The sequence below is a fragment of the Ursus arctos genome, unplaced genomic scaffold (assembly GCF_023065955.2).
Source record: "Ursus arctos isolate Adak ecotype North America unplaced genomic scaffold, UrsArc2.0 scaffold_30, whole genome shotgun sequence".
Classification (NCBI taxonomy): domain Eukaryota; kingdom Metazoa; phylum Chordata; class Mammalia; order Carnivora; family Ursidae; genus Ursus; species Ursus arctos.
In genome coordinates, this window is record NW_026622986.1 from 8528796 (window position 1) to 8550995 (window position 22200).

The window sequence follows — 22200 nt, forward strand, 5'->3', positions numbered from 1 at the left end:
AAAGGAGTCGGCTCCCTGCACCTTCCTTCCAGGTTTGGAGGGGAGTGAGGCACAGACAGAGGGACTGGTTGGTCTTTGGAGGAGGGCAAATTCCTCAAAGGCGGGGGACACAGGAGTTAGTGGCAGAGGGATGCAGATGTCTGGGTCAGGAGTTTCACTCTTGTGGGCTGGCGAGTAGAGGAAAGAGTCTCACCCCTTTCTTGGGCTACATGACCTAATAAGGCTTCCTGCATCTTGCCTGCTTGATTCTGGCCCGAGAGAGGACTCCCTGTTCTCCCTGGCAGGCGCTGCAAAGGCCACAGTGTTTAGGATTTCTGAGCACCACTGAGTGTTCCAGCCAAAGACTCTCCCTGTGACTTTCCTCAGGGGTGCAGAGGGGGGAGGGTGCAGGAGTGGGGGAGGGTGTGAGAGGGAGGGGAAGGGTACAGAGAGGAAGAGGGAGGGTATGGGAAGAGGGGAGGGTGCAGGGAGGGAGGAGGCCAGCACAGGAAGGAGGAGGGGGTGCAGAAGGTAGGGGAGGGTGAAGGTGGAAGAGGGAGGGTGCAGGGAGGGAAGGGAAGGGTGCAGGAGGCAGAGGAGGTGCAGGGAGGAAGGAGGAGAGTACAGGGAAGGAGGGGAAGGGTGCAAGAAGGGAGGGAAGGGTGCTGGGAGGGAGGGGGGTACAGACCACAAAGGGGAGGGTGCAGAAGGGGAGCGTCCCATTTCAGTCTCTGGCACCAGACTATCAGCTGAGACAAGGCAGACAGGAGAGAGGCCTAGGGAAAAATGCAGGGCTCCATTTGTATATGGACAGCTTTTGTAAAGGAGTTTAAGCTAAGGAGAAAGGTAATTGAGAAGGTGAGCGAAAGAAAGACCTATTGAAGCAGGGATATTTGGGGGTTGGAGGCATTTCTGTAGTGTTTTTGTGTTATTCATAGCCTTTCTCCTCAAGGGGAGCACACTTGGCCCTGACAGCAGGCCAGAGCTCATCTGGTTACACTTCTTTCCCTGCCTTGTAGGAGATTATATGGGAAGGAACTCCTCCAAGTCAGGGATAAGTGATTTGTTTCCTCTGTCTGTTAGGTTCTTAGCATCCCTGAGCTGGAGGAAACTTCGAGACCACAGAGTCACATGCTGCCCTTTACAGGGAGGACGATGCTGTGCCTGGGTGTCTGCACCAGGTTAGCACCGGCCGGGTTCCCTTACAAGGCCCTGTCCCTAACGTGACTCCTAAGATCTCATTTCTGGTAAATAAAAAAGTGGAACAGAGGTCTTGTTGGTGTTTGTGTATTCTTTGCCATAAAGAGTACATTTTGAGGACTGAAGTTTCCTTGAGACACAGGAAGTTAAGGCCAGTGAGTGCTTTGTTGCCTTTCAGATGTCTAAAGTAGGATGGAATTGGGTGCACTCTGTCTTAAAGTTAAGATTTTATATTCAAGCAGCCTTTATCATCTTTCATAAGTAACACCCTTGACCTAAGAAGGGACTCTGGGACCAGAAGCGTCCTCTCTATGTACTTGTCGTGCCCGGACAGGTGTTTCTTCCAGTGCAAGGGTTAGAAAGCGGGTTTGCGCAGGCGCTGCACTGTGGTAAGCGGTTTTGCGCAGGCGCTGCACTGTGGTAACCAGGGTTTGCGCAGGCGCGTGCCAAATCCTGAGCCAGAGCTTCGCTAGACCGGTGTCCTCATTACCTTGCTGTGTGACCTTGGGCCAGTCCCTTCACCTCTCAGCCCCTTTGTTTCCCATCACTGCAGGAAGGGGTGAAGTTAGACTGGTGTTTCTGGAGCCGTCGTGGACGCCGGAAGGAAGGTAAGAGAGGGCTTAGGGAAGGGGACCCGGCTGCCCCCTGACTTCTCCACAGCACAGCCAGCTTTCTCGTATGCTATGATGTAATATGTGATATGTAGGATATGATATGAATGGTAATATAGTGTGATAAACTTCTGGGTAAGCTTATATTTGAAAGAAGGATTCCATTGCCTAATAAGTTTGAAAAACCCCGCACCGGGTGACTTCTGAGCCCTTTTACCACCACGATCCGTGATTCTATTATTCATTAAACAGTCCTGAGCAGTACCAGAGAAGACTGGCAGAGTTAACTTTGCTTATTTAGAAGCCCGGAAAAAAAATGCCAGGAATTCACAGTCAGAAAAACACCCTTTGGCTCCTCATTTATCTGGAGAGCAAAACAAACTCACTTGACAGATTGTGTAGATCTAGCGAAATGCCAGTGTGGGAGAAACCCTCTTACTGCTCGGGGGCAGATATTAGTTCAAGCCAATTCTACACTCACTGTCACTGGGACAAATCTAAGATGAGACCAGAGCCGACCCTGGGGCAGTGGGTGGAGTGATAGGAGTCCAGCCAGACCAAGTCCACCTAGGGCCAGCAGCTGTCTGGAGCAAATAAGTATGTCACCTTCCTCTGCCAGCCTTCTCCCTGTGAATGAGGGCTGGGGCAGAGGATGGGGCTCATTCACCAATCACGTCGTATGTAGAATTACATCATTCAGGACTTTACTATTAGGCCTTAGTAAGGAAAAATCTGAGTTTCAGTCTCTAAGGCCAATGTGTGGGAGCAAATTGCTTGGCCAACTCAGCATTTGCATCTTAGGATGGTTTTATGGTTCTTTACTTCACTCAACAAATATTTATTAAAAGTCTCCCATGTGCTCAGCAATGTCCTAGAAGCTTGGGAAGCTTGAGCAAAACAGACTACAGCTTTTGGGTTCCCGGAGCTTATATTCTGTTGTGTCATTCACTTGTCACTTGCTGGGCTCTCCCAGAGGCTGTGCTACTTGAGTGTCTGAAGGGGAAGTTATGGTGTGAAGACGATAGGGGGGGGTGCAGGGTAGTAATGGTGTTTCCTCCCAGCACTGTGGAAAGGTTAGGTAACCCACTGCAAATGCTTGTGGGGGTGCCTAGTGCACAGTAAGGGCTCAGTTAGGTGCGTGGCCCCACTGCTGTCATTTCTCTGCCTGTGTTCTGTGGGGTTCTTCAGGGCTTTAGGGATAGTGCTGTTGGTCTTCTGTTTGGTTGCCATGGGCACTGTGTCTGGGGAGAGCTTCAGAAAGATGTGGTGCTGTCAGACGTTTGTTTTTCGTCTGCCTGGTGATTGATCAGACGAGCAGGTGCTGTTGTCTGGGAAAGGCGAGGCCACTGTCCCCAGGTCGGAGGGGACTGTGCCGGCCTCCCTTGGGCAGATGGCCAAGGGGCTACCTTCATCTTCAGCCTGTCTTCTACCCAAGGCACTTCGCTTTTCAGGCCTGGCAGGATGCCTGTTCTGGGCGAGAAGACTGATGTTCCTCCTCCCAGTCTCCCCTGCGTCATCAGGATCTCTGTGGCCTGAGTGCTGTGCCCGGGGTACAGTCCTGCCTTGAGCTGGCCGTGTGACCTGAAGCCAGTCGCTTCTCCTCTGTGGTCTAAAGTGCCCTCATCAGCAGAAAAGACAGTAGTGCTCCCTGCTGAGGAACACCGTGGGGGTCAGTTGAGATAAAAAGGTGAAGGACTATCGAACATAATTAGGGTGCTAGTTTCCTTCACCCAGCCACATCGCGAGGCCACATTCTGCCCACAGCTCTGCCCACTCTTACTTCTTTCAGTATTACCTTCTTGTCTTCAGTGTGATCTCCCAGCACATTTGGCCCCCTGTGTGACCACAAAGCGAGGCAGGACCTAGGCAGTGCAAGTAGCATCCACATCTGTTGGACTGAAGGCATCTCAAAGCAGGGTCACCTTTGTTCCTCTGTGTCACCTCCCCTTCCTCTTCCATGGAGCCTAGCATGTAAGTGCAGCCTGTGTCCACTCCCATGTGGTGAATACATCCGTAAGTGAGGAGCTGGCCCCTCTCCCCTGAAAACCTGTTTATTTTGTGTCACATAAGACCATTGTGTCTGAAACTGTTTGGTCAGAAATCTAAATTTAGGCTTTCCTTCTGCCAGGAGCCACGGAATGGGTTTGAAATGTATTCCTCAAGGCTTGACTTTGTTTCTTGGGCTTTCGGAGGCACAGCCAAGTAGCCAAATCCTGGGAAGCTTTCAGTCAATGTCTTGGAGAAGGTTCTGGTTGAGCACAGATTTCTTGTGCCATCACCCAGGCTGCCGGGAAGGTCTAGCACCCCAGTGATTCCACAGGCTGGCCTGGAATCCATCCCACCAGCACCAGTGTGTGCTCCCCAGACTCTCTGTCCTACCCTCTCCTGGCTGTCTGGGGGTCCTAGGTGCTCTTCTCAAGGACGACTGATGAGATAGTGGCTCAAATGGGCTTTGTTTATCTGGGAACTGAACACTGCATGGGGTTCCTCTGACAACACCTGCCAGGTGAGCCATGGTACAGAAGCCCGTGGTGAAAAAGGCTGTCTAAGGATAATGTTTCCAAAGCTCCAACTTTCACCTGCTTATTTGAATGATAAAATGAAGACATTAATACCTAATATAGGAAATTGCCTGCCTGAAGGATCAGGTTAATTACTTTAATCCTCCACTCCCTGTTTTGAGTGAGAATCTGGTTATAATCAATCATGTAATAAGAGTCACCAGATTAATCTGGGCAGGGAGAGTAAAATGATACATATATGGACAGTAGATACTGATGAGGGCTAATGAGAAAAGAGAGCATTCACAGGTACCACTAGGATTTAGTGAGACTGAGTCTCTGGGCCTGAGAGGAAATCCATCTCATCATACGGGTTTTTCTTTTTTCTTTTCTTTCTTTCTTTTTTTTTTTTTTTAAGATTTTATTTATTTATTTGACAGAGAGAGAGAGAGACAGCCAGCGAGAGAGGGAACACAAGCAGGGGAAGTGGGAGAGGAAGAAGCAGGCTCCCAGCGGAGGAGCCCGATGTGGGACTCGATCCCATAATGCCGGGATCACGCCCTGAGCCGAAGGCAGACGCTTAACGACTGCGCTACTCAGGCGCCCCTCTGCTTTACCCTTTTAGATGTCCTGCGCCTCTGTGTAAGAGGTCAAGCTACCTTGACAGGGACCACTGGAGGGACACATGGAAAGGTCATATGGAGAGAGAGGCCCTGACACTAGGTATAGACAGAGAAGTCCAGCCACTAGCAGACCATCTGCGTGTGCCCAGCCAAGTGACCCCCCGTAATACTAACAGAAGAACCACCACTCAGCTGTCAAGAATTCTGAGAAAAAATAAGCTAGTTGTTGTGTGAAGTCACTAAATTTTGATGTAGTTTGTTATGCAGGAATAATTACCAGAACAACCCAGTTCTCAGGACAAATATTGTAACTTCACCTCTACTGGGCACACTTGAGTGTATCACCGTCTCTATTAGTTAGGGTTCTCCAGAGAAGCAGAACCAATAGGATGTGTCTGCATATAGGAAGAGATTTAGTTTAAGGAATTGGTTCACACAATTGTGGAGACTTGATGAGTCCAAATCTGATGGGTGAAGCCAGCAGGCTGGAGACTCAGCAAGTTGTAGTTGAGTCCAAAGGCATCTGCTGAAAACCAGGGAGAGTGAAAGCTGTTCTGGAGAGTTCTCTCTTGCTCCCAGGATATGAACCTTTTGCCCTCTTCAGACCTTCAACTGATTGGATGAGGCCCACCCACACATGGAAGGCAACTGGTTTACTCAAAGTCCACCAATTTAAATGTAAATCTCATCCAAAAACACCCTCATAGAAACATCCAGAATAACATTTGGGAGATTATCTATCTGTCTATGTATCTATCTGTCTGTCTATCTATTGACACTTGAAAATAGACATCAAATCATCTATTTTGACCAAAAAAAACCCTCTTCCTTCTTTCTCTCTCTCTTTCTTTCTCTCTCTCTCTCTCTTTCTTTCTTTCTTTCTTTCTCTCTCTCTCTCTCTCTTTCTTTCTTTCCTGGATTAATTTTGTTATCTGTTTTGTTCTTTCCTCTTATTACCTCTTGGAGGCAAGTTTAACAAGATGTTTGTTCTTATGGGCAAACCTCACGTTAATCACAAACATATTCTTTTTTTTTTTTTTTTAAAGATTTTATTTATTTATTCGGCAGAGATAGAGACAGCCAGCGAGAGAGGGAACACAAGCAGGGGGAGTGGGAGAGGAAGAAGCAGGCTCATAGCGGAAGAGCCTGATGTGGGGCTCGATCCCGTAACGCCGGGATCACGCCCTGAGCCGAAGGCAGACGCTTAACCGCTGTGCCACCCAGGCGCCCCTCACAAACATATTCTTAAACACAGAGGACCTGGGGCTTCATCATACTATGCTACAGATCAGAGAAAATTAATTCTGAAAAGATCACAGGTCATTAGGTTAATTATTTTTTATCTCAGCACTAAATACTTATGTGATTTACTCTGTAACTATGTGATTTTCAAGTAAACATCCTTTCAAAATTGTGAAAAGCATTTATGAACACCTAGAGGAAGAAATGTGCCTAGAAAGAACGTTTGCTGCTCCGGTTGCGGGGGCATTAGTGGAACAGCAGGGTGCTGCGTCTTTGACAATCGGTCCGTCTCTCCTTGGCGGTGGAGTCACATTTGGTTTGGGGCCTTGTGCCCGTTCCTGCTCTGGGTCGGCCTTGGTTAATCTAATGCCAGTCAGAATAATCTTACCTATTGGTTCAGGGGAAGACATGTGGCTTAAATTATTCTAATCAGACTGAAACTCCAAGTCTTTATTAGTGCTTAGGGGGAGAAAAAGTTTCTCTTCTATGTGTTGTGGTAGGAATATTGATACAAAGCCTAGAATAACTGTAACCATTGGCCACCAAGAAGAAAGCCAACCTAAGGTCTAAGCCAACGTGCGTGAAAGAGGAGAAGCGAGGAATTGCAGAAAAATGGAACCAGAGCCCTGATCAGTCCAAGTTTAAAATGCATTATACATCTGGACTTCTGTTTGTGAGACCTACTAAATTCTTTCTAATTTCTAGGCCATTTTAAGTTAGAATTTCTATTCTTTCCAACCTAAAGCATCCCAATTTGTACATAATATGCCTCGTCGACCCTCCAGGAAGAGTTAAAGTGTCAGCATTCTACCATAGTCTCCTCATTGGTAAAGGGGCTCTTACAATAAGGTCACTTTCCTCTCTAAGTATTTCGAGATTTTATCCTTCACCAGAGGGCTCGCACAGAGCCAGAGCTTTTGTTGCTTTCAGGCTGAGGGCCACACCTTTGAGAGATTTCCTAGGAAGCAGGAAAAACAGATCACAGTTACAAAACAGATTTAAGGGCAGGGCAGGGCGGGACTATTTAAATAAGTATCTGCGAACCTGTCCTCTCTGCTTCCTGAGGCTCTTAGGAGGAATGGCTGTCTGGCCGTGGCCAAGTTTCTCTCCCTTTCTGTGTATGTGGAAAGACTCAGGCCACAGTAATTATGACATGTGGCTAAATGTTTAGAAAATATATATATTGGGCAGTAGGAAAGATTTAGGAAACCTTATGGTTTTCTTCTGAGTTATCTGGCCCTTCTTTTCTTCTTTTCTTTCTTTCCCTAGCTTTCAACCAGATAGTCCATCTTCACTGCCTTCCAAAACTTCCTTTCGGAAAGTACTGAACATCAACCACATACCTTTTAGTGTAAATAATGTAGGATCCTAGAATCTCAGTTACATTTGAACTACTCTGTAGCGGCCTGAGTGGTGGCTCCATAAAATATATGTGCACCTGGAGTTTTGAATGTGACCTTATTTGGGAACAGGATTTTTGCAGATGTAATGAAGGATCTGGAAATGAGATCATCCTGGGTGATGTAGCTGGGCCCTAAGACCACGGACAGGTGTCCTCACAAGGAGAGGAGAAGACTCAGACAAGAGGAACGGAGAAGCCAGGGGAGGCCATGTGGCGATGGGGGCCGAGACTGGCGCTCTGGAGCTGCGAGCCTCAGCCCACCCAGGACGGCTGGCGGCCCCCAGGGGCTGGAAGAGAGGCACGGGGAGATTCTCCCTCAGAGCCTCTGGGGGAACCAGCCCTGCTCACACCCGACCAGTAAGGGAACAATCACTGTGTTTTAAGCCCTCCGGGTTGTGGCAACTTGTTATGACAATCCTGGGAAACTGATACATGTTCTGCCCTCCACTTTACCCTTGGGTCCCTGTATGAAATCCCCTCTGCCTGTCCGCGCTGAGCATACCTGGTCGTTGGAAACTTGCTTCCACCCAGCGGGACCCACCCCACCTGCAGATGCCTTGGGCGTGTTGATACCGTCTACACACCGTACCATTGGCTCACATTGGCTTTCTGTCAGTCCTTGGAAAGGTCCAGCGTTTCCCCTGAAAGCCTCAAAGCCTTTGCATTTGGTGTTCCATCTGCTCTTTGCCAGGTCATTCTTTCAAGTCTCAGCTTAAATACCGGTCCCCAGGAGACAGCGCCGGCGCACGCGCACTGCCTCAGTTAGGTGGGTCTGAATCTCTCACAGGATCCTCTTCGTGTTCCTCACACCCCCTGACCTCTGCACCCCTGCCCAATCCAGTCACTGGTTTGTACGTGCATTAAAGGGAGCTCCACGGGCCAGGGGCTTGTTTCCTTCATCCCTGTATTGCTTAGAACAGACACTGTATCGTGTAGAGGAAGTGCAACATTTCGCTTATTGTGAGATGCTCCTTTTCATGGAAATGAGATATTTGATGTAGTGTTAGACTTGGTGACATCAACACAAATGAACGTTTCCCTCTCAGTATTTCCTGCTCCCCTCCATGCTCTTTCAAACAGCTCTTCTTTCCTCTTTGCTTCAGGGGAGAGACCTGCTTGGGGAAAGCAGGAACAAAATATCAAATATCAAGTTGAATTCTGTGTTTCCTCAAAGCAGGATCATTAAAGAGATAATGGCAGGTGCCCAAGGGGCAAAAACCTCTCTCCGTGAAGGAACGGCTCAAGGAAAGAGTCAGAGCAGCAGTTACAAAGGCAAAAACCGTGGTAACAAGCACGCGGAGGTGCGAGTAGTCCCTAAGCAAGGGTCTTGTGCCTCTGGTGGAGGGTCCTGTGTGCCACACATTCTTCTCCGAGTGCCATCTTGTGGGGTAGGAACCAGCGTCCCCCTCAGATTGCGGAGATTCAGACAGGGAGGGTGAATGCTTGCCCCGTTTCTACAGCTGGCAGCTGCCAGGGCAGGGATGCGGGGAGTCTGGCTCTAGAGTTCCCGCTCTTAACCACTATGCTAATGCTGCCTGTCCACGATTTCACGATGTTTTGGGGCACCCAAGACTGGAGGACCCGTGGTCCGCTTTGCAAGGTGGAGTCCTGCGGAGTAGCAGTGCCACACGCGTACTGTGTCTTTGTCACATTTCTAGGCAAACGGGGTGAGAGACAGACTTGCAGAGAGTTTGGTGTGGTCTCTCCTATACCCACCATGGCACAAAAGCAGCAGAGTGACTGTGACGCCTTCCCTTAACATGGCTCAGGGATGGTGCAAAAGGCCACGGAGGTCACTTGGACTGCAGCAAGGGCCAGCACTGCAGCCATGTGGCTCATGGCCAAGGCTGAGAGTGGCAAGATCCCTGCATGATGTATGGAGTCGGCATCAAGGACTAGACATCCCCCCAATGCCTCAGCACTGAGAGAACCTACTAGAACTCAGACACACCTCAGGGGAAATGGGAAAACCTCCAATTAATTAATACTGCATTCTTTGCAAAATTGGCTTTTTAAATAGAAATTCAGTTGGGTAATAGAGAAGCTAAGTTATCCTTTTTTGTATATCTGAGAATTCAAGACCTCTGTAGATAGGCCTTTCAATGAAACTGTTAAACAAATGATTGACATAAATACACTGAGTAGAGATCTGCTTCCTAGAATATGTATGCATTTATTCTGGTTCCATTCCTCAGGCCACACAGGACCAGCTGAATCCCTTTTCTGCCAGAGAACTCTTGTTTTTGCCAAATCAGTCTTTGGTGCCCCATCAGAGGGCTCCATGTGTGTCATACTTATTTTAAGGTCAGTATTATTAAGATATAATTTATGTACAATAAAACATACCCGTTTCAGGCCTACAGTTCAATGAAGTTTGACACACGTGCACACCCACGTAACCACTAGGACAAGGAAAACGTTGCACGTTGTCATCACACCCCACATTCCCACGTGGCCCTTTGCAGTCACCTCCCCCCTCAGTATTGGCCTGAGGCAACCACTTTTCTGCTTCCTGTCACTCTAGATTAGTTTTGCCTCTCCAAGAATTTCATATAAATGGAATCATATGTCATATTTTAAGTTTCTATAAAATAAATGGAAAAGCCAGAGAAACCCCATCAAAGAGAATGGGTATCACTGAAATGAACCTGCTTGGCCCGCTTGCCTGGCGCTGCCTGAACTGGAGACAGCCATCTTGCAGAGCTGCCATCATGTCCTTCCTCACCTCACGTTCTCCCTCCACTCCCTTCTGTGTGGTATTTGCTCTGCATTCACTACCATTGCCTTCCCTTGCTCTTGAAGCTGTATTTCCCCGCTTTGGACCACATTTGCCACCCGGGGAAGTAAACAACAAACGAAACCTCTGGAAAACCATCTTTGCTTGAAGAGGTTGCTAATCTTTGGGGAGAAGCAGACAGGAAATGCGTCCACTCAGTTCTTACTGACATCCCAGATAATGTAAACTCCCCATTTCCTCTACAGCTGGCTCAGGAATTAGCCTCTCTGACACAATGAGGGAAGCTTCAGTTTCTCATTATTTAACAGTTGGACACCCCTTTGCTCTCCTGGCTCCTAGTACTATCTTTCCCTCTCTTGTCAAGGGTTTTGTTTTCTTTAAAAAAAAAAAAAAAAAAAAGAATAGTTTTGTTTTCTTTCTTCATCTTGTTCACCTCCAGGCTGGAAAGAGTGTGAGAGAGAGAGATGGTCTAGTCTTTCAATCATTTCCTCTTCTCCCTATATCTGTCTGGTTCTTCACCCATGTGTAGAACATCTTTTATGCCTGAGTGAACAGAAATGGGCTTCTAGAATACAGCTATCATTTGACATACTGTTGTTATTCTTCCCAGTAAAAGCACTCCACAAGAGAGTGGCCTGGCAGTAATGGAATATGTCTGCAGAAAACAGAAAATGAATATGCAGTATATACAAATCAGAGAACATTACCTTCCTCTGGTTCTCTGGAGCATCTCAACATGGGCAGGAGAAATGCCTGTGCCTTACAGAGGGTGTGGGTTGGACTAGTGGTTCTCACACTGCGGTCCCCAGACCAGTGGTATCAGCATCACCTGACATATGTAGTTATCTCTTGCTGTGTAGGAAGTCACTCCCAAACTTAGTAGCTTTAAATACCAATAAACTAGTATTATTTCACACAGTTTCTGTGGGTCAGGAATTTAAAAGTGACTTAGCTGGGTGAACCTGGCGCAGGGTTTCTCATGAGGTTGCAGTCAAGGTGTCACCCAGAGCTGCAGTAATCTGAAGGCTCAACTGGGGCTGGAAGCTAATGCTCAGGGAGAGAGAGTGAGTGCAAGAGCAAGCCTTATCTTGAAATCACGTGCCATCACATCCATCAAATATAGTTAGAATTGAGTCCCTAAATCTAGTCCATGTTCAAAAGGACAAAAGTAAGGCCCCATCTTTTGAAGTGAGGGATGTCAAAGAATTTGTGGACATGTGTTAAAAGTATTGCACCTGGCTGAGAAATGCAAATTCTTGGACCGCACTCCAGACCCACTGAATCAGAAATTCCGGGGTTTGAGTCCAGCAATCTGTTTCACTAGCCCATGGGTGACCGGATGCTGGCTAAATTTGAGGAACCACCAGGTTAAACTAAACACTGAGAAGACCTCACCTCACTTATGGGTAATTGTGTTGAAGCCTTGCCAACCAAGGCTATCTTTTAGAAGCTGGGTATTAATGAATTTAATGAAAGGTACTAGCCTTAGTTCTAGTTAATCTATAACAAAGGTGGGATAGGCAGAATAATGCCCCCCATCCCAAAGATGCCCACAACCTAGAAAGCTGTGAATATGTTACCTCTTAATTTGTGGCTATGGTTAAATTAAAGTTCTTGAGTTTAAGGAGATTATCTTGGATTATCCAGATGGGCCCGGGGTAATCACAGGGGTCCTTATAAGACGGACGCAGGAGGGTCAGAGTCAAGAGAGAATCAGGAGAAAAATGTGATGATGGAAACAGAGAGAGACTGGAAGATGCTATACTGCTGGCCTTGAAGATAGAGAAAGGGGCATGTGCCAAGGAATGCTGGCAACCTTGAGAATCTAGAAAAGTCAAGAAGACCGGTTCTGTCCTAGAGCCTCCAGGAGGAATGCAGCTTTGCCAACACCTTGAGTTTAGCCCACGGAGACTCATTGTGGACTTCTGACCTCAGGAGTTGTGTTGTAGTAATTTGTTATAGCAAGAGTAGTAAGCTAATACAGAGGGGCTCTTGTCTGAGCCTCCCTTTTGGTGCAACAGAGAAGAGATTAGGAAGAGGGGGTGATGGGCTTCCTCAGATGTTTCCAAAAGGAGAATAGACATGTATTTCATTGCAGAGTCTGTCCTTGTAGTTTTACCTACAGGAGAGAAATGCTCTAGAACTGCTGTGCTCTGTGTACTAGCCACTAACCATATGAGGCCATCTGCATTAACATTTAAATTGGTTAAATGTACATAAAATTAAAAATTCAGTTCCCATTCCCACTAGACACTTTTCAAGGGCTCAGGAGCCAAACGTGGCTTGTGGTGAATGTATTTGGTGGCACAGACATAGAACATTTCCATCATTGCAAAAATTTATGAGACAGCAGTACTCTAGAGTCTTTGATCTTTTTCAATTTTTTAAAGATTTTATTTATTTATTTGTCAGAGAGAGAGAGCAGAAGCAGGGGAAGCAGCAGGCAGAGGGAGAAGCAAACTCCCCACTGAGCAGGGAGCCCAATGTGGGACTCCATCCCAGGACCCTGGGATCATGACCTGAGCCGAAGGCAGACACTTAACCGACTGAGACACCCAGCCGTCCCGATCTTTTTCAATTTTAAATAAGCTTTTTCAAAAATCTTGTTCCACATCATGTCCATGAATCCACGGACTTTTTTAGCTCCTTAACTTGTATTTATTTGTAGTGCTCATTAACTGGGCTTTAAAAACCTGTGCCTCAAGTGCTCCTGGGGATTCACAGGTGCCTTAGAGACTGGGGAAGTGTGTCTGTGTGTCCATGTGGGCAAGGGAAAGATGGGGGAACAGGACCTTCACCCCTGCCTTAACTTCCTCCATTGTGTTTATCTACTGAGCTCATGCCATTCCATTTGAAGAAAGATTCCATGGTTTTAAAAAAAAAAGAAAACTGTTAAAACCTTAATGTTGGAGTGAGGGTACCCATCCCACTTCTCCTTTGTGCCCTCCTATAATCTGGAAATCATTTGGACAAGATTGCTTCTCACTGAAGACCATGACCAGAAGCAGTAAAGCATCTTTGCACTTGAATATTGACATGGGTTCATTATATGGAGTTTCTCTATTTGTGAAGATTTCTTTAAAAATTGATCCAAAAATTATTTTAGAGGATGCAGTTAATTTGGAAAGCAGTTTATTGGGTTGATCATTTTTCCCCAAGGATCAACTCAACTGTTTTGTATTTCTGTTCTCGGAAACCTCATATTCTGTCGTATTTAAACACACACACACACACACACACACACACACACACACACACACACACCCATACTTTATGGAACACACTGTACCTGTCTCTTACAGTAAAGTGTTATGTTGCTTCTAACAAAACCAATAATGTTTGAATAAAAAGAGAGGACCTTTGAAATTTCTTCAAATCATATAATCTTCAACCCCTAAGGGATGTCTTAGCAGGACTCATAGCCCCACTGGTTCAGGAGAAGCTGGATGAATAAGTGGTAGGAGCCTCATGTTTGATAGGTGAAGCTACTAAGCGTCTTATATTTTAAATGTTAAAAGTATTGAATGGGTAGAGATCACACTTCTTGCCTCTGACAATAATTGTACTTTAATCAGCTACTGTCTTGCATTAAACATATAGAAATTCCCCAACAAGAGCAGAATCCCTGGAAATGGTGAACATGCCTGTGCCTCACCGCTCCTGGGCAGAATAAGCATTCAACAGTGCTCTGCTAGGGACAAGAGCTGTCTCTGGAGCTTGCCTGAGTCACGTGGCCTCCCTGAAAATCCAGAAGGTTTGTGTATTAGTTGAGCTCTGAAGTTTTTTGATTATGTGATGGCTGAAAATAATTAAAATCAAGTAATTCTGAATTTTAAGGCAAGAAGGAAAATTCATCATGTACGATGGTAATAACAGAACTTAGGCTATATTTAATAGCAATAATTATTTCCGTTTAACTGCGAATGTATTAGTAGCCATGTGTGAATGAGAGCAAGTCTTATTGCAAAATGCCATTGAGTCCGGTAGTGCTGGAGGTGGATCTCCTGCTATACCTAGGGACTCTTCATTTCAAGGAATCCCTTCCAAGGCCCTAGAAGGGGCCTCTGAAATCTGATGACTTGTTCATATATTTCATAAACCTGGAAAAGGTGTGATTATTTTAGCTGGAGTCTGTTAAGACGGCCATTTGCTTCAATTTCTGCTTCCTCAGCTCTTGGGTGGGGTTGAGGTGGTCTGGGACATTTGTGGGATCCAGCTAAGAAAGGATGAGTTGAGGGTGCACTCGCTTTGAATTTAGTAGGGTATATGGATGTGGGCCACTCCAAGGAATCTAGAAAATCAGCCCATTTCCGCAAAACCTCTCATGGAGGGGTTAATGAAACAATTGGTAAGAAGTCAGAGAGTAGGAAAGAAGAGGAAGATGAAGTCCTGTTTTGATAACCAGCAGCACTTAGGAATTCAGCATGCTGAGGACACAAGCTTTGGGATAAAGTTGTGCTCGAATCTCAGTTGTGCCAAATGCTGACTGTGTAATTACAGATAAGGTATTTTTTCAGTTAGTCTGTTCCCTCACCCATTAATGGGGATACAAATATGTACCTCCCGTGGCGGTTGTGACCTTTAAAGGCTGTAACACATATGTGCAGAATAGACCTCATAGGCACTCTTTAAATTACAGATTTTTTTTTTTAAATCATGCCATGGAATGTTCTCTTATGGTACAGTTAATTTGAATATCTAAAGTTCCAAGCAAGGGAAAAGATCTCCTTTAGAGATTGTTGAAGTTGGGAGGGGCCTTGAGATGTGTCAACAAGGAAATCGGGGCTCTGCAAAGCTCTGGCTTGCACTCTAGGCAGTGACAGAGCTGGGCTCAGAACCTACATGTCCTAACTGGGAGTATAGTCAGAACAAGTGGGTTCCCTTATATTGAAAATAAACCAAGAAGTAAGCGCACTGCACAGGAGGCTGTGCATGAGGCATCCAGGGGCCAGTTAGGAGAGGTGGTTATCTTTGATCAGTGCCAGGAACCATACATTGTGACCATAGTGTAAGTAGACCTTGCCGCTGCCCTACGAAGTAGTTGCAATATGGCCTCATTCTACAGATGGGAAACGGTGACCCAGAAGAGTAAAGAATTTGCTCAGGGTCAAACAGGAACAAATGACAGAAGTCAAAATCATTATAGGTCTGTATGTCCCCAAAGCCACGCCCTTTCCCCTATTTCATACTGTCCTTTAGGTCTCAGTCTGTGTCCACACGGGGCTCTTTCCATCTCTGACCAAATTGTGAGAGCAAAGCCACCCAATTACAGCCTACTTTCTCTCCTCTGATTGTGGTCTTGGTGATGGCACTGGGGCCACCATGTTTTTGTTCACCTGGACACCATTAAAGGAACCTGTCATAAACATATTCATGATTTCCTCTCAGAGGTTTATACACTGTCACAGTTTTCTCAGAAATATTTTTATAAAGTCAAAGGATTAAAGGAAAAACCTGAAAAATGTGTTTGACACTCATCTGAACCCAAATTTCTGCAAATTTCTTTTGTTTAAAAATACCTTGAGTTCAGTGGTTCTCAACCTTGGCTGACATTAGAACCACTTGGGAAGCTTCAAGATGATACCATGCCCAGGATCCATCCAAGACTAATAAAATCGGAATCTCTAAGAGTGGGGCCCAATATTGGCAGTTTTTAGAAGCTCACCAGATGATGCTAGTGTGTAACTGTTAAGGTTAAAGATTGAATGACCTTCCGCAATAATCCTTTCCAATGCTAAATTTCTGACACTCTCCGAAAAAAAAAATTGCCACATTCTTTCTTTAAATTATTTTCATTCAATTCAGTTTAGTTAACATATGTTGTATTATTAGTTTCTGGGGTAGAATTTAGCAGGTCATCAGTTGCATATAACACCCAGTGCTCATTGCATCAAGTGCCCTCCTTAATGCCCATCACCCAGTTACCCCATCCCTCACCCACCTTCCTGCCAGAAACCCTCAGTTTGTTTCCTATAGTAAGAATCTCTTATGGTTTGCCTCCCTTTTTCATCTTATTTTATTTTTCCTTCCCTTCCTGTGTGTTCATCTGTTTTGTTTCTCAAATTCCACAAATGAGTGAAATCATGTTGTATTTGTCTTTCTCTGACTTATTTTGCTTAGCATAATACCTTCTAGTTCCATCCACATCATTGCAAATGGCAGGAGTTCATTCTTTTTGATGGCTGAGTAATATTCCTCTGTGTGTGTGTGTGTGTGTGTGTGTGTGTGTGTGTGTGTACCACATCTTCTTTATCCATCTGGCTCTTTCCATATTTTTTGCTATTGTGGACATTGCTGCTATAAACATTGAAGTGCATGTGCCCCTTCGAATCAGTATGTTTATATCCTTTGGATAAATACCTAGTAGTGTAATTGCTGGGTCATAGGGTAGTTCTATTTTTAACTTTTTGAGGAACCTCCATACTATTTTCCAGAGTGGCTGCACCAGTTTGCATTCCCACCAACAGTGTAAGAGGGTTCCCCTTTTTCCACATCCTTGCCCATATCTGTTGTTTCCTGAGTTGTTAATTTTAGCTATTCTGTCTGGTGTGAGATGGTATCTCATTGTGGTTTTGATTTGTATTTCCCTGATGCCGAGTGATGTTGAGCATTTTTCATGTGTCTGTTAGCCATTTGTATGTCTTCTTTGGAGAAATGTCTGTTCTTGTCTTCTGCCCAAACAATTGCCTCATTCTTAACCAAGATCCCTTCTGTGATAGCTAAGTTTCCCTGGCAATTTTACACAGTGTGGAGCTGTTGATTAGCATGTTTTTTTAAGGACAATTTGTTACTATATTATCAAAAGCTTTAAAAACTGTGTATTCCTTCATCCAGCATTTCAATTTCTAGGACTTTACCCCAAGAGGAATTAAGAGATGTCTGCAAAGAATTGGATGTGGAAGTTCCTTAAAACATTATTTATGACAGCAAATTTTGGAGACAGCCTAGGTGTCCAATTCTGCTTGAGAAAGCTACAGTGTATTCATAGGACAGGGTGCAACCATTCAGTTTCTATTTAGGTTCATGTTAACCAGTGCAGGAAATACTCCAGTAGGAAGCATATGTCAGTTTTTGGCTATAATACATGTGTTTTTCATATGCATAGGGAAAAATATTGAGTTTAGTTTCAAACATATTATGTCAGGAGTTGTTACCTTGGATGTTTGGCTTCTGAGTCCCCCCCCCCCAGCTTTATTGAGATATAATTGACATATAATATGACTGACTTTTTTAATGCTCTTTTGGGTTTTCCAAATTTTTGGTTTTGAGTATTGTTATTGTTTAATTGGAAACAATAACAAAGTAGTCTGTAGAAAGTGGTAGGTTAAAATGCGATCTAGAAATGCGTGTGCCTCGATGGCTTACTTACCTTTCATGCATTATTTTTCATGGCAAACTTAGCTAGCTAGTATTCACTGGAACAACTGTTGAGCTGTTTTCAGAAAAGAACATTCTCCTATTTTGTTGTTGTTCAACTCAGCTGTCTTTAGGACAGACTAGGACATTCTTTCTCTTTTTTTAACTATCCACATACCCCTTGGCTAAAGTCAGTATCTAAGGTCCAATGAGTGTTTAGAAGAATATCCGCTAGGGGTGCCTGGGTGGCTCAGTCATTAAGTGTCTGCCTTAGGCTCGGGGTTCGGCTCAGAGCCTGATCCCAGGGTCCTAGGATCAAGCCCTGCATGGGGCTCCCATTCTTCCTCTCCCACTCCCCCTGTTTATGTTCCCTCTCTCGCCGGCTCTCTCTCTCTCTCTCTGTGTCAAATAAATAAATGAAATCTTAAAAGAAAAAAAAGGAATAATATCTGCTAGACTCTCGGAGAAAGGGAGCTGCTATAAGGAAAATCTACAAGATAGCATGGAACCTGGCCCTTGGTAAACAAGTATTTGTTGAATGAATAGATGAAGAATGTATTTGTTAACACTCCTAGCAGAAGAAAATGTAGAGAAAATCATGGCTGTGGCTTTTGGAAGAAAGAGCAAAGTTTGTTGTTGTTTTTTTTTTAATAGCTGCACTGTCCCTTTAAGAACACAGGTGTCCAACAGAGCGCTCAGCGGGGAAGTAGAGCAGTGCTTCTGGAGCTCAGAGGGAGCTCAGAGAGTGAACAGACATTCCTGTGGATTCATGTCAGAGCAAAGTGCCCTGCCCTATTTCCTGATGGCATTTAAAGAAAGTAACACTATTTTTTAAAGCTTGGACACTAGAATTAAAGCCTAAAGTTTTATCGGAGGTACACAAGGAGATGCTGTAAGAATAAATATGCTGTTAAGTTCAGATGTGGCTGGAAAGGAGAACAAGGCAGAGGAAATGACAGTTTCATGGAGTGTGTTCACTACACCCTCCCTGGCAGAATTTGGTTCGAGTGTTTGAGCCACAGAAGCTGCTTCCCTGTCCTGGACCGATGGGCCTGGGAGCAGTGGGCAGTGTTTGGCAGCTGTTCACATTGCAGAAGTCTGAGAAGTTAACAAGGAGGATCCCTTTCCAATTGACTTGGGCAAAGGAATTTCTATTCTAGGAGGAGTGGAGGCCCCTAACCCACAGTGGCACCTAAAGGGAGTGGGCTGGGAGGAAGAGAGGGTAGAGGTCACTTGGGAACAGTCAGTTGCCAGGGGACCCTCCATCCATCTGAACTGAGTCACGGCACTTTCCCTAACTAAAGAAAATTTGCTCAGAGCTTGCTTGATGTTGATTTGCTCAGGGAAATGCTCCTTTCCTAAACTAGGACTTCTATCAAGAGTCACCTTGGCTGATGGCAAGGATTGGGGGCCATTACACATGATTTCTCGCCATCACAGATGCCCTTCTCAGTCCATTCTGGAAATGACTTTCCCAAGGTTGGGTGGAGTGAGACTTAGCTCAGGTTGTCAGCATCGTTACCTCCCTGCTAGCAAAGGAGGCAGATGAGTGCCCCAGAGAAGTGGGTCAGAGCACAGGCTGTGAACTTAGCCAGTCTTGGGTTCAAATCCCAGCCAGGGCAGGGACAGGATCTCACGGGGCTGGGATCAGGATCAGGCAAGTAAGGCTGAGTCCTACAAATAGAGGTTCAAATCTTGTCTTTATTTAGAATTTCAGTATATTTTCATCAAGGATTTTTTCATTAATTTTGATTTTCTAAAATATTCCATTAACCTGTTCTTCGCCTTGATTACTGAGTTTTGGGGCTCCCCTTTACATTTTGCACCCAAGGTGAGCACCTCATTTTCCTTATCCAGTCCTGACTTTGCCCAGCCAGATCACTCATCAGCTCTGTGAGATTGGGCAAGTCACTTCAAGTCTTGCTTCCATTGTTTGTAAAATGGGGTGATTGCGAGAGTCCATTGTACAGGGTTTTGTAAAGTGAAATGAGTGAATGCTCTTAAGGCTCTTAGCACAGGGCCTAGAATCCAGTCAGTGCCTTTACCTTTACAAGAACATGGGTCAGTGCCCCTAAATGCATGTTCTTGCCAAAAAGAACCACTCCTCGAAGACACAAAATGGCACATCACGCCATTTCTGCACACTTACTAATACTGCTGAGACTGTTTCTAACAATGATTCAGGATCCCACTGTTAAAAAATAGGAGCAAACCCACAGTTCTCAGGGTAGCAGAAATACCCTCTGCCAAGCATCAAGTCACAATGGTAGTGTGCGTTGCAAAGCAGCAGGAAGAGCTAACCTGCTGGGTGCTGGCTTCAACTTAGGCATTTGCCAGGCGCAGGTAGGAAACATAGGCCTGAGAAAAGGACTGACCTCTGTGAACACATGCACGGCTGAGGCTGCTGTATGCCCTGCCATGCGCAGAAGTCCACGCCAGGAGTAAATTCAGGGTGAAGGGTGTGTTAAGAAACCACTTTACCAACCACAGGCACCCTTCCATACATTCTGGGACATGACAGTTTATGCTTTCAGTGAATATTTTAGCATTTCAAAAGAACCATTGTTGGGTGTCTTATATAGATAGACAACAGTAAAACTAAAGAGATTTCATGTTTACCACTAAAATTGAAATCGTCTCTGAAAATTTTGGAAAACTTTCAGCCAAAAAATTCACTGTGGACTAGTGAAACTTGTGGGATTATTCTATGTTTAAGGCATTTTGCATTGAAAACTTGTTTCCTATTTCCTAGGGTAAGATTCAGTTCTGAAAGGAATGATAAGGAGGGAAGAGATTGATGAAATTTTGATTTCAAACTTCTTTACTCTCAGGAGTCTGCAAATAGATTATGCAAGGCAGAATCATGCCCCACCCCAAAGATGTCCACATCCTGATCCATGGAACCCGGTATATGTTACCTTCTATGGCCAAAGGGTTATGCATGTGTGATTAAGTTGAGGATCTTGAGTTAGGGAGATTTTTCTAGAGTATTTGGATAGGCCCAAATTAATCAAGGGAGACTGTGCTTGTGGAGCAGGGTCAGAGAGGTGCAACCTTGCTGACCTCTAAGATGAAAGAAGGGGCCACAAGCCTGGGAGTGTGAGCAGCCTCTAGAAACTGGGAGCGGCAAAGACCTGGATTATCTCCTGGAGTCTCCAGAAAGGAATGCAGCCCTGCAAACACCTTGAGTTTAGCCTAGTGAGACCCGTGCTGGGCTCGAACTTAGAGAATGCAAATCATACATTTGTATTGTTTTAAGTCACTAAATTTGTGGAGATTTGTTTTGATAACAATAGAAAACTAATACATCGCTAAAATTACATAACTTCCATTAGTTATTTTTATTGCGTATTTATTATGTTTATTTTTATATTTTTAATATACATTATATATTTAATATAATTATATATTTATAACATATTACACATTTATTATATTTATATATATTTATTATATATTTAGAAGCAAATCCTGGCACAGCATTTTTTAAAATTTAATATTAATATGTTGGATCTTGAAGCCTTGTTTTCTTCTCCTTATTTATCTCAGGATGGTGTGCTCTTCAGACTCCTGCTGGGCCTCTAGCTGTGAAAAAGGAACCTGGAATTGTTCCCCAGGAAGCTCCTCTTTCCAAACCCGAGAGATGAGGAACGTTGCTGTGCACAAGGACATGCCTGGTGAGATTTGAGGCTGTAATCATGGGAGCTGGGCCATATAGAGCAAGATATAAATCCTTGAAATCATTTGTAATGAAACATAAACATTGAGTTAGCATGAGGGCCACAGTTTCTGGGTGGTTGAGTCTAACTTTGGCAATCAGGATTTAGAGGGAAAATTTTCCAGTTTTAATGGGCTCCAGATGTTCTTGTCCCAGCTGAAAACGTTTCATCATTTATGGTTAATATTTTTGTCAGCAGCAGAGTTTTGTTGTAATATCTTCAAATTGGTGATAGTGGTCCTTAGTCATCAAACAAACTCCAAATGAGAGTTTAATCTTGGGGTCACTTTAAGCATCCCGTCGCACTCCATTTAATTAATAATTGCTTACTAGTTACACTAGAATTTTGTTTGTGCAATAACGGACTACGTGATTATCTGATGACAACCAGTCACTGAAATTAGGTATGAATGTGCTGTTCTATTTTAACAATGGCTGGCATCCTGGCCAAGGTCTAGAAGAAGGAAACAAAGATGTCAGATGGCCATCACGTTGGACAAATAAAGAGGCAAAGGTTGATTAAATTACAATGAGCTTCTTCATCATAGAATTTAGATTAAACTCACATCAATTGGGGAACATTGTAGTGGTTACTTTTGAGAAGCACTCAGGAAGTTCAGATTAAAAAAAAAAGACAGCTTCCGGTTTTAGGACAATAGTGTCATGACTACCTACACTTAATAAAAGGTAATTCTACAAGATCTCTTCTAGGATATGGTTTTAATTATGTAAATAGTCTAAAACTAAGCACATTACTTATATTCATGCTTCAGTTTCCTCTGACGAATGAGAGGAACACAGTTTACTTTTCTAGAAATCTTTTCTGACAGT

The 22200-nt window shown here is 44.6% G+C and overlaps 1 long non-coding RNA gene across 1 annotated transcript in view; it reads left to right on the forward strand.

Annotated features, from left to right (window-relative positions):
* The first annotated feature begins 1576 nt into the window (after positions 1-1576).
* LOC125282805 (uncharacterized) overlaps positions 1577-22200 on the forward strand; it is a 73099-nt gene continuing 52475 nt past the window's right edge. Inside the window, exons 1-2 of the long non-coding RNA XR_007190104.2 lie at positions 1577-1787; positions 21201-21328. This is a non-coding gene — a long non-coding RNA (uncharacterized LOC125282805). The remainder of the gene's footprint in view (positions 1788-21200; positions 21329-22200) is intronic.